The sequence below is a fragment of the Cupressus sempervirens genome, chromosome 11 (assembly GCF_028749045.1).
Source record: "Cupressus sempervirens isolate cs-2001-9-10 chromosome 11, ASM2874904v1, whole genome shotgun sequence".
NCBI lineage: Eukaryota > Viridiplantae > Streptophyta > Pinopsida > Cupressales > Cupressaceae > Cupressus > Cupressus sempervirens.
Window position 1 is genome coordinate 127,191,743 of NC_143128.1, and position 12,736 is coordinate 127,204,478.

Sequence of the window (12,736 nt, forward strand, 5' to 3'; positions counted from 1 at the left end):
AGAAGTGGGGTTCTGTGATAATGAAAGAGATATGTGGTCAAAAAGAAAATAGCTAAAAAGGGTGCAGTAAGAGGAATTAAAAATAGAAGAAACAAAAAGAAAAAAGAATATATATGTACCAAAAAATATATATAAGTGAAATAAGAAAAAAATTCTGTTGAAGAAAGATAAAGGGGTTCTTGTTTAGATTCATCATTGATTATATTGGAATCAAAAATAGATAAGGAATGTCCTAGATGGGGAACATATGAAGAGAAAGTCAAGGAAGTTCATAGTGAACTTCACAACAAAGATATCAAGAAGAAAGTTGAGAAGAAAATTGATGTAACTCTTAAGAAGAAAAGCATTAGAATAGAGGAATAAAGAGAGGCAATGGGCATAGCTATGGAAATGAGAGCAAGTAGACAAACTGAGGTTTTGGTAGCTACACCTTTGGCATTTGTAGGAGAAAAAAAGGGGTCACGGTAGCTAGACCTTCCACTCATATACCAAGTGCACCTTGTGCCGCAGTAGCATAGGTGCAACCTACTATTGTACAACCTATTCATAAGGAGAAGGATGAAGAGAAGGTCAGGATAATAGGAGAACAAAAAATCACACCTCTAGGCACAAGGAAATCAAAAAGACTCACTAAGATGAAACAAGAGGCAACAGTGTCACCTTCCAAGAAGAGAACAAAGCAATTATCTAGTGGTCCAAGAAAAATGAGGAAATCATTGCATATGATTGAGTCAGATAAATTTGAAGAAGAGTCAAATAAATTTGAGGATGGACTAGCTGAGAAGGCTGTGACTAAAACAAAGGCAACTTCTAGTAAGAAGCCTTGGAAACAAAAAGTTGAAAACTTGAATGTCCATATTATTGATAACAATAATTTTGTATAGTAACATGGATAGAATGTAGTTAGAAAATGCATTAGTTAGACATATGATTTTGACAAAGAAGAGATTTGAAGATATTCAAAAATACATACCACAAGACTTATATAATAGTTTGATTAATAGAAAACAAAGAGTGGTAGATGAGGATAAAGGAATAAGAGAAAATTAGATAAGGAAAATTTGTGAAGTTAACAATGATAAAGACATGAAAAGAATAATGAAGGGTATTGAACCCTTGTTGAGAAAAAAATAAGAATAATTTTGTTGATGTGTTGTAATTATCAGGAAGTGAATGAGGAGACAAAGAAAGCAATAATTAAATTCATTACCTCCACAGCAACTGTTGCAAAGAAGAGCAAGAACTTAGGGGGAGAAATCCATATTATAGAGGAGAAGAGCATACTAGATGAGGGACACAATGACTGAAGAGAAGGCTACTGAGAATTTACCAGTAGATACATCAATGATAGAGGAGGCTAAAGACACTGTGATGACTAAATCATCACCATAGATTACAATCAGTATTGATACGATGCAAGTAGACAATACACATATATGAATTGATGATAAGGAGAATCCATTCAAAGATTATGGTGAAGCCATTGTTGAAAATTTTGTCGACTACAACATTTTTGACAATGTAGAGGAAGAGAAAGAAAAGAAGATAGAAGAAGAAGAAAGGTTAGAAGAAGAGAAAAAAAAGAAAGCTAGAGCAGATGAACAAAGAAGAAAATAAGATGAGGAAAATGTAAGGAAAGGTAAAGAGAGAAGAGGAAGAAAGAATAGAATAGAAGAAGAAGAGAAGAGGAAGATGGAAGAGGAAGAATAGAAAAAGGAAGAAGAAAAGAGGAGGAAAGTTGAGCAAGAGAAGGATGAAAGAATAAAGCACAAATGGAAAGTTGTGATGCAGGAATGAACATTTAAACCTTAGCTCAAACATGTTACAATAGAATATGACAAATTTAAGTCCCATCATGAGGCTAATGTTCTATTGGCTACACCTAAGAAAGGAAGATATCCTATGATAGCAGTATTATACATTGCATCATATGATGATGATGAATAGAAATGACTTATATCATCAATGAGAAAACTATTGGAGAAGAACAAGAAATTCAAAAATCTAGAGAAGATTTTGGAAGAAGTTCTTGAGAAATTATAGAAAATAGTCATGACCAAGGTGACAGAGAAAGAAATAAAGTTGAAAGAAAAGGAATTAGTGAAATATTTTGATGTGGAATTCACTAATCTATCAACATTTCATCAGTCCAATCCCAAATCAGACACGATGCACTGTTGTTTTCTATAGTGTGCAGTAATGTTAGAAATGATTTGCAGACTCTTGATATTAGCATCAAGGAGTTAAGAAGATGTCTAGAGAAAGGAATGAAGTTGTATGGAAAATGCATCATGTTATAAAAATATCTGAAAGATATAAATGATGAAGTCAGTTCAAAGGTAAATAAACTTCAATCACTGACATTAAAATCATTCAGCTTAGAAAATTATTGAAGAACTTGAGGCAAGAGTATCAAAAGTTAACGATGACATTAAAATCATTGAGCTTAGAAAATAAAGGGTAATAAAATGGTTCTCTCTTCTTAGAGAACACAACACAAAAGATTAGTAATGTGTAGAAGAACTTGGATGAATATTTTGTAGCCAAAGCATCTTATGAAAAATTTTCATATACAAACTTGAATGCAGTTGAAGTAGCCTCTTATGGACTATGTGTGTCTTCATAAAAGTGTCATACTTCTATAAACCATTATTCTTGAGAGAATCCATGTAAGAGGGAGTCTCAAGAGTTGTCTTATAGCTCTCTGTCTATGATGTGCAAAGGCAATGAGATGGTGGCTCTCAAATGAAGCAAAATATGCAACCCTTTCAAGGTGCACCATGGAACGAGAGATTCAAAGAGTAGAGGCAAGAGTGCCAATATACCAAAATCTAGAATAAAATGCAATACAAATGCAATCTAACAAAGAGAACTAAGCTAAAGCATAAATGAAACTAAGTTAAATAGTATGTAATAATGTAAGTAGAATGAGAGCTAAGCTAAAATGAAAAAATGCAAGTATGCTCCAGGTCTCCAAAATCACCAAGAAAACAAGTAGCATAACAATAGCATGAGACTAAGATTTTTTGAATGAGGAGAGAGCCCTCCATTTAAAGAAAAATAGATGGTAGAGATTGAGAGGCAAGATGCATGTAATCAAGGGTGGAGTTTGAAAGTGGGAGTGATCCATGTGCACAAGCATCTCAACCTATCACAATTAATTGTTGGCTTTTGAGAGGGTTTGAAATGTGTGGAGGAGAATTAAAGTTTTTTTAAATGTAGAAGATTCCTCTCACATTGAAAAATGTGAATTCATGTGTAGACAAAAGTACCTTTTCTTTTATTTCTAAAATAGGAATAATGCTTTATGTGAGTGCATTTAGGATAAGAGATGAGTGGGGGAATTTTATTTAATTAAAAGGGGGACATGTTCTTTTAATTAAATATGAACTTGGGATAAAGTGGCCATAGCAAAGTTTATAATCAAATAAATAGATTTTTGAGGATTTGATAAATAATAACCATTATATAAATTATGGAAAAATGCTAGAAAGGGGCCTCATAGTCTGGATGACCATTTTTAGTTGATTACATTTGCCCCTCTTTGACTAATGTATGATCGATCTGAGAACACATGATGTCAAAGAATGAAGAACCAAAGATGGCAGCGATAGATATAGATATCTGATTCCAAAGAATGACATACAGAGAGAGATAGCACATCTTGAATGTACAGCCTAATAGTAGTAGTACTAAAAATTAGGAAAAAGATGATGTTAGAATTCAAGAAGAATGCTAACACCTACCAAAGTAGATAGACCTAGAGTAAATGAATAGATCAAACAAACGCTCCTAAGAAATAGATAGTTGTAGTAGGTGATGATAGAATATTTTTGCCCCATCAGGATCGAAATCAAAATGAGATAAGGGGATGCAAAAAAGAGCAAGATATGAGCAAACCAAGATATAGCAATGTCCAAGATGACAAATAGAGGATTAGAACCAAAGACTGACCACCAAACAATGAAGATATGCATTAGTTTGACTAACTTTGACCAAGAAAGATAACATATAAGAATAACGTCAAGTGGAAGAGAGTAGAAATAATGAAGAAATGATGATTTCCCCTACAAGATTCACAAATTAAAGAAATTTTTGACTAGCAAGATGAAGTCGAATTTTGATTTCAATCCCAAAAATGGATCTAGGATGCCAATATTAACAAAGATAGGTCAAAAGCATAGATGAGATGGTACGATAGAAAAGAAGCGAGAAATAGGAAAGAAGAGATAAGATAAGATCTAGAAGATACAAGAGAATGATGAACATAGTTAGCTAACAAGTCCATGAAAGATAAAAAAGAGAGCTCTCTCAACATGAAAATTGCAAAGCTAATCTAGAATGAACCCTATAAAGCAAGCTAGTATGAAAAGGTGTAATTGCAAGGGTTACATAAGTAGGTCCTAGTTTTTATCATCCAGCCTTATTAGGGACATCATGAGATCATACAACCATCACTAGTATAGCTATGAGGATATGAATATGATCTATGTTGGATAGAAATGTGGGAATCCAACCTAAGCATCAAAGATGTATAAGTAAAGATGACTATGAAATTAGATTCCCTATGTTTAGTATAGCAAGATTACACCTATATCAAGGCATAAATGCCAAGATAACCCCTGAGTGCGGTCTTGCAAAAAATAGTCAAGGATGATCTACATTTGTAAGCCAAAGTGTTAAGTAGGATAAGCATAAACGCTCAAAACACTATAGACTAAAAAAGTATACCCATAAGAAGAAAGCAAGTAAAACATGCCCCATGCCCCTAGTCTTCTAGTCCATGACATCCTTGAAACACTTATTAGGGAGGGAACACATAGAAAATAAATCATCATAGACAACACAAAAAGAAGATAAAGTTCATCATAGCTCAGTAGTTTAAGTGTTGAAGTGTGTGTGTGTGTGTAATTAACTTGGCCATTTCTTTAAGACTTGAATCTGATAGTAAGAAATATTCCAACATCAGAGACTGTAGGTAAACTATGTGAAAAATGCTGAGAAACACTTGATGTCAGGTTTGGGGTAGTGTTGAGAAACACTATTTTGTGAGTTTCCACACAAACCCTAATGCACAAGGAGACCTCAAATAGGACAAGTAGTTGTGCTCCCAAGATGAGGACAAGAAACAATTCCAAGCTAGGAAATGTGTTGCAGAGTGTGTGATTGAGAATGATAGACATAGGAGCAATGGTCTCAAGTAGCACCTGTTTCTAGGTTTTCACCACTTGGTAAATTTTGTTAGGACTTTTTTCATTTTTTTTGTTTTCTAGTTTTTAAATTATTTTGGTGATACATCAAAGGGCCTATTGCTATGTTTTCACTAAGATGATCATTTTTTCAGGACATTTTCTAATTTTTAGGATCTTTTCAGCATTATATATGATTTTTCAAAAAAAATTAGAACGTTTTAGATATTTCAAGTAAGATCACATCATTTTCTCCAATGTTTAGCAATGTATAGGACATGATGGAGTAACGAGATGGTAGATAAAAAAAGACATATAAGAAAGGAGTATGAAGCAAGTGAAAATGATCATGAAGGACTGACTCCTCAAGAGTAACCAAGCTAGGGAAAGAGGTGAAATAGTCAGATGAAGTATGTTTTGGATAAGCAATGGAAGTAATGAGCAAGACAACATGTAGAATAAGTAGTAAATTCAACAAGAGAGATAGTATGAAGCATGTAGTCCAAAAGAGTAGCCATGTCAAGACACCTATGAGAACCATTTTTTTCTTTGTTGTGATCAAGACCAAGGGGTCAACTAGATATGATAGTGATGGGATAGAGCAATAAGAATAAAGCTCAAGATGGAGGCTATGAGTGAATGAGAGAGCACAATAGAAAATTGAATGGATAAGATAGCCAATATGTAAATATAGCTCAACATTGTCAAGATCAAAGAGAGAAGAGGGAATAGATGGATGATGGAAGAATTATGCATGATGCATGTTTACCGAGTTTTCATCATGGTACTTATCCAAGTGCGAGAAGAAGTATTTTTCACCATAGGATAAATTTAATTTCTCTTCTCTTTTGCTACCAAGGTGCCACAAGAAGTGGTTTTCACCAGGCACATTTTCTTTTTCTTTTTTTTTTGCTTTTTTTTTTTTTATAGTTTTTTTCAATTTTTAGAAAGAGCTAAGAATTAACTTTAGAGGGATTCCAAAGAACTGCTAAACTTCCAAAGGCACCCAAACCTTGCATATGATAGGCCTTCCATTTTTTCCATCTTGCAATGGTTTTCTCAAAATTGTTTTGGGATAATTTGGTTTCTTGCAATAAAATAATATCTTCTTGCAAAGAATCAATGGCTTGTTTGATTCTTTGTCTCTTGTCAAAGGAATTTAAACCTCTGACATTGCATGAGATGATTTTCATTGTGGACAAGGAGAACACCTAGTTCGCCTTGTCGATCTTCTGATAACAATGAAACTATCATCCAATGTAGTTTGAATACCTACAACAATTTCTGATTTAATTTTGGAACCTTTTTGTCTACCTCTGGCCTTTGCTGTTTTAGCAAGAGAAGCTGATGTAGATAGGGTTTTCACTATAGATAAAGGCTGAATCTTAAAGCTATCTTGCATTTGAAAATCTTGAGGATGAATCTCTTGAGGAGACAAAACTGTAGATTTTTGCACTAGTTGATAAATATTGGACTCTAACCCCATGGAATCTCCTACCACTGAGCTTACAATTCCTACACCAGAATCTTGGGGAAGACTGTTCAGAACTGATTGATTGTCAAATTGGTTAAGAAATGTCTATTTTTCAAATGCCTAACTTGGGATCAATTTATTCCAAAACTAAAATTCTGGAAGCAAGTTGTCAATCATAGGTGACTTATAATCTTCAGCATGCAAACCTTCCTCTTTGGCAATATTAAAAATGATAGAGGTAGTAATTTTAGATAAAATTTGATCACAAATAAAAGTCAATAGATTGCATTTGAATAGAAGAGCCAAAAGGAGCACCTTCAGATGTATCAAATACTGGTTGTTTTTTGAACACCTTTCTGTTGTGACTCCTCTATGCAAAGGTAGATTTGTGTCACACATTCACCTTTATAGGTAGTAATGAATATGAATCTGAAATGTTATGCCGCTGAAATGAATGAACCATTGAGGGATTATTGTTGAAAAGATTGTCCCGCCTTAAGGAATTTGGTAGCTGAGATCGATGATGATGATGGGATGATTCACCTTTTTCAAAGTAAGGGGAAGTCCTAGGTTTAGAAGGTGGAGGGCATTTAGATGTCAGCTACGAACGATGATCATGAAAACAAGGATTAAGGAAAAAAGGTTTTGTAGGTTGAACAATTTCTTTCCCTTTGAAGATTGACTTGTCAATAGTACTTGAAACCCTTTTGGAATTAATATCTCTGAAAGGGCATCTCTAAAATGGAAAAGGTTTTGATATGGAGTCAATTGGTTGTATGACTGGTGTAGTGGAGAAGATCTGGTAGAAATCAACAATTTAATTACAATTAGAGTATAATTTATAATTAAAAATGTTGGTTCCTAACTTAAGAATGAGATTTTAAACATACATATTTTATTTACATATGTAAATAATCATTTTATTATTTAATCTAGGTCATGGAAAGTTATATTGATGAAATAGACATGGCTAAGAATCCAAACATCAAAAATCTTCTAGAAGAAGTAAAAATCTCCAAGATTCCAGATGTCAATTCTAAAAATTCAGTCATCAGCCGACATTTGAGTATTACTTCAAATTATTTTACAGTTATAAAAGTTCAAAAGTTTGCAAGTGATGTTCTTAATCAACTCAAGGAACTCATTGATAGGCTTAAATTCATAACATCACATCTACATGCAATGGAAGGTGAAGGTGTTACATTAGTTCAAGAATATGTTAAGCATGCAATTTGATATAGAGATAATAGATTTGGAAAGAATCTAAAGTTTTGTTACTACATGATGAATATGATCATGAGACACCGAGCCCATAGCTCAACAAGTGTTTGCATGAAAAGAAGTCTACACAAAATACCAATCAAAATATAAGAGTTGTGTGAGCATATGGACAAAACACCTACTTCATCAACTTTGAACACCAACAATATTTTTTACATTAAGTGTAGCAGACTTGTACTGGCCACATTTGTGTGCAATGATGCCTAGAACACAACCAAGTGATCCAAAAGAAGCACAAATGTGGAGGAAACAAAATATCATTGACTATCCACACATTGTTGAAAAATACATGCATTTATGAAATACAACTTTCACAAAAGAGATACTTGAGAATGGTATGAATGTTGAAGACTATTGGTTCATATATGAATGGTAGCACATAGGATCTAGACCTATCCATGGTTTTATATGGTTAAAAGGAGCACCAAAAGTGGAAAGTATTGATTGGAACAATTAAGATCAATTATATTATGTTGCATCATATCTCCATGATTTGGTTCATGCATGTAACCCTTGATGAGATACACACATCTAGAATATACATATATGATTATAGAAAGTTATAAAATTAAACATTCTTTATTGTGGTAACTTTAGATAAGAACATATATGATATTAAATATTTAAATTTATGTTTCAGGCATATCAAAATTTCAGTCTACACCCATGTTTGAAAAACATGAGACAATTGGTCAAAGTGATTTCAACATGAACTACAACAAGATTGTAAATATTGTACAAAGACACATAAAGTGTAAAGAAGGTGCATATTTGTGCAAACATAGAGGGAAATTAGTTTGTAGGTAAACACTTCCTACTAAATTTTGTTCATTCGAAATCTTAATATTCTTCTCCTTTAATGTATCATTGTATTTACCAATAAAAACGTGTTAATGAAATATAGGTATAATGCACCATGGCTATTGAATTTACAAGGATCTAGACTAAAGAAAGATTTAGAAATTGGTGAGAAAATAGCATCATGTCCTTATAATTTTATATTTGGTTTGCTATCTCAATTTATTTTTGTGACAATTCACCTTGTAAAAATATTAATCTCTTATTCTATGTATTTTTAATATTTCTAGCACAAAATGTAGTCCTAAACATTATTTATTCTAACTCATACTTTTACAAATTATGGATAATTTTACACTCATAATTTTGAAATACTCATATTTTGTATTTTTAGTTATTTTGTAGTAAAGACTTAAAACAATGGATGCTTCAAAAAACAAATCATAAATCATTATTGGGAGCCCAAATGGCTCCGTAAATTCTATTATTTTGAATTTGATATTGACAACTATGTAAGATTGGTTATAGAGTACTACAAAGGTATCGTGAAAACTCTTGAACACATGGCCTTAATGATTGATGATCTCGATGAGCTATAAATATGGAAAATTATGGATGTTGCAAAAAGGGTTCGTGAGGAATCTCATTATGTAGATACATTTCCATGAATGATGAAAGAAGTTCATTGTGATCATTGGACAAATAAAGGTCATAATACCAATCTGATCACTGAAGATTCTGTCATATACTTACATCATTACGAAAAAGTGCTTTACAACCAACAATATAAGTTTGACAATCAACAATATATATATATATATATATATATATATATATATATATATATATCTGTGTGTGTGTGTGTGTGTGTGTGTGTGTGTGTGTGTGGTTTTATAAATGTCTTCCATATTCCTTTTTAACTTATTTTAGAATGCAAGGAAATTGAGTTTTTTTAATTCTTCACGTGATCTGCATAGCGTACTTTCATTACGCTAGATTCAAAATATTTGTAGGCTATACTTTCATAAGTATTTATGGATGACTTTCTAATATGTTTGGTATCAAAATATTTCTTTATATGGAAGTGAAAAATATGTGGTAACACAAATAAATCAAACATTAAATTTATTTGTAATAAATCTTAATTCTATGCATAATCCTAACCATCATGTATAAATCCTAAACCAAACCATTGTTGTTTGTATAGCTTTATATAATATCTATCATTAATATAATTTTAAAATGAATAACATTAAATGTTATCTTTAAATGTATGTGCAAAATATACATGAAATATTATTTACAATGTATATACCAAAAATTAAAAAAAATCTAAATGTCTCTCAAAGCAAGTCCTAATTATATGCATAATCCTAAACATAATATAAATCTAAAAATTGTCCAATATCTGAATTCTAACATTAACAAGCAATTCTAATCTTAACTATTTGACCTATAATAACTATTATTGAATCATAAACATATTAAAAATATTCTCCATCCTAACTATTCAATTTCCCTAATCATAATTCTAACCTTAATTCCTACCGTAACCTTAACTTTGATTTAAAGGCTGAACGCAATCATAACCATAAAAATAAATTATGACCCTAATCATAAATCCAACCTCAACATAAATCTAACCATAACAATAAACCTTAACATTAAATTGTAATTGTAAATGGTATCATGATCAAAACTATATTTCTAACTTGAGTACATTTTTATAATCATAATATAAGTCTAGGCCTTTACCCTAACCTATCCCTAACTTTAATACTAATACTAAGCATATTTCCACTCGTAAACACATTAACACTAAACCTTATCCCTAATTATTATAATAATAAATATATAGTAATAGTAATCCTAATACTAAACCTAATGACGATATAAATTGTAAAGTTATATTTTAAACATAATAAAATTAATTATTCAATGTGTTATGCAAGTCGTGACTACTGCTAGCTAAAATATAATCTATATGCAAAATATGCTGAGATGCAGCGAGGCATTGAATTTTTTCATTATTCACTTTTAATATCCATTATAAAAATTCAACGCCTTGATGCATCTCGACATATTTTACATATAGAGTATATATTAGCTAGTTTGACTATACAATCAATATTTGTTTCTCTTATTAGTCCATGCAAGGAGCTAATTTTCCTACTTCATTCTAATTAATCTGTCCCAAAAATATATTTTTTACATTAATTACTATTTTTCTATTGGCTATACCAAATTTAGCTAGGAGTTTATGATGCAGAGCCACACCTTGGAAAACTCAAGAGGAATACTCACTCAACTGAGTTACTTCAAGGGGCACGACATCAATCAGCCGGGATCGAACTCGAACCAAACTCAAGATTGGATTAATCAGAATATATAAATCTCCATACTTTATCTTCACCCGCACACCAAGATCTTTAACCCGGAATGTCCTCAAAGAAAATATATTTGTACTTTTACAAGAGAGACCAAGATCGAATTGCTGCCAAACTCCATAGTCGATTATCTATACCCTTTCTAAGGAAAAAATTGAAACTTTCTCTATTACCCAAATTCAAATGCCTCTCTTACATAGCCAACTGGCTTATTTAAAACTAACTCTCCTTTTCTAATAAAAGGATGAGAAACATTTTTTCGTCTTCAGTCCAAGAAAAGGATAAGAATCTGAAACTGCCTACTACCTATTATTGGAATCTGACAATCATTATCTACGAATTAAAACTATTCTAATTTTAAAAACCTATACCTGGTCCAAGGTGGCTATATCTGGAGAGCTCATCGAACTGCTACTCTAGGTATGCCACCACATGTAGGACGTTTATTACAAACTTTAAAAACTAAAAGCATTTAAAACATAACATTAAATTTTCTATTACATTTTCAACAATGTTGCCTCCTATAGTGTTTCTCTTCTCTGCCACTACAACATACTCCCCTGTAGAATGAATCTCAAGTCCTCTTGAGATGATGTGTTGTAGAAATGAATCTCATTCTTCTTTCAAAATTTCCAATTTCTTTGAACCAGGATGAGCATATCTACAAGAAAAACAAAGATAATATCCAAATTCTCCACATTGTAGCTTTGATTCTTTAATGCTATAAATGTCACAAAAAATTCTCCAGCATGATTCACTATACATGAAATCTGAATCCCTGCATAAACATTATTAGAAGAAAACATATCATCATTTGAGTTCTCTTTTTGAATATGAGCTTCCTTATACATCATGTAATGTGCATCATATCTATCTTCATCAATAGTAACCATAAACTTATCTGCTTCTTGAATATCAACCAGTTTCACATCTTGAATCTTAAGAATCGTATTTATCTCTTCTTCCTTTATTAAACATTTATCATCATCTTGATCTTCTATAGTAATCACACTTTAAAATATCTCTTTCTTATTACAACTTTTCTCAAGAACAATAACAGTATTGCACTCTTTCCTTTTTTCTTCAAGCTGAGTTTCCATACTACTGCCATGCCTTTTCCATTCTCCCATGATGGTTGCAAATTTTTCCCATAAATTAGATTCTTCTTCAGAACTTGCTATTACACATTTCTTAGCTTCATCTTCATGCCATTCCTCTTGACATTTTTCTTCATTATGCATATTTAAGGCTTCATCAGTTGCCTCCAAAATCTTTTCCATAGGAGTACCTTCCAACATTGTACTCTTCTCTATTTTCAAAGGACATGTTATTGTTCCAACCACAGATTGTTTGCATTCAAATCCAATAGGGCTTGTCTTGTTACTGCTCTCGTCAAGAGATACTTGCTGCACTTCTTGTTGCTGCACTTTGTGTTCTTGCTGCACTTCTTTCAACTTAGCTTTATTCTCTTTCAACTTAGCGTCATTCTCCTCAAGTCTCATTCTCAAATTGTTTATCTCCTCTTCTATCTTGCTTAGCTCTTCTCTTTGTTTTCTCCTTTCTTCTTTCTCTCTTTTCTTCTTTTCCTCTATCTCCTTCTGTTTAGA